Here is a 1,388-nt window from a genome sequence, read left to right on the forward strand (position 1 = left end):
CAGAACAAGCATACCACATAATAGCCCACCATTTGAACAAGAGCCAATACCAGCTGCTAGGCATTACATGTGAAAAGGGAAGCCTATCTCCAGATCGCATCCACCAGGAGACACTCAGTAAGCTTAACAACACAGAAACATACATTCATTTAAAACTTAATAACCCACATAACTACTGAAATGACCAGGAAATAAAACAACAGAAGATCTCAGAACATGTCCAAAAACAGAAAAGAATAATTGAGACAAATGAGCTAGATGCAGATACAGACTTCCCAGTAGAAGAAGAGCAGGTTTGGAATTTGCCTAAGAAGGAATTCAGAAGAATGATATGGAAACAAATTTAAATGCTCCACAAAGGGGTGAAGAAAAATAAGGAAGAAATCAGGTAGATTGCAGGATACAATAGACCATCTTACATGCAGGGAAAACTTAATAGAATATAGAGTAACTCCAAAGAAAATTAATACTTCACAACTTATCATGAAAATGAAGATCCAAACAGAACAAGGATACATCAAATCTAACAAGAAACTGACAAGAATAGCACAAAAAATATGAACTTAGCACAAGAAGGCATGCAGAACAAAAGAATGAACAGCACCACAAAAAAATTCACATACGGACAGCAATTAATTCCTACCTATCAATAATTACACTGAATGTAAGTAGATTAAATGCACCAGTGAAGAGAGAGAGAGTGGTAGAATGGATAAGCAACCAAGACCTTTCAATATGCTCCCTGCAAGAGACACAGCTTACACACAAAGACAAAAACAGTCTAAAAGTTAAAGGAAGGAAATATATATATATACCAAGCTAACTGCAATAAAAAAACAAGCAGGAGTGGCAATACTTATGTCTGAAAAAATAAACTTTAAGGCAAAACCAGCATAAGAGATAAAGAAGGACACTATTTGATGATTAAAGTGTCAACTGAGCAGGATGACATAACCATAATTAATATCTATGCTCCCAAAGAAAGAGCACTAAGATATAAAGCAAACCTTGCCAGAGTTGAAGAAGGAAATAGATAAATCTACAATCCGTATCAGAGATGCAAGGATGGTTCAACATTAGAAAAACAATCAAGTAATCCACCATACAAATAAGAAAAAAGAAGAGAACCACATGATTATATAAATTGATGCAGAAAAAGCATTTGACAAAATCCAACATCCATTGCTGATAGAAACACTCAACAAAGTAGAAATTGAAGGGAAATTCCTCAACACAATTAAGAGCATATATACAAAACAAACAGCCTACATTATTCTCAATGCAGAAAAACTGAAAGCCTTCCCTATGAGAACAGGAACCAGGCAAGGATGCCCTTTGTCACTACTCCTATTCAATATTGTTTTGGAAGTCTTATCCAGAGCTATACA

Source organism: Chrysochloris asiatica, unplaced genomic scaffold (assembly GCF_000296735.1).
Source record: "Chrysochloris asiatica unplaced genomic scaffold, ChrAsi1.0 scaffold00088, whole genome shotgun sequence".
Taxonomy (NCBI): Eukaryota; Metazoa; Chordata; class Mammalia; order Afrosoricida; family Chrysochloridae; genus Chrysochloris; species Chrysochloris asiatica.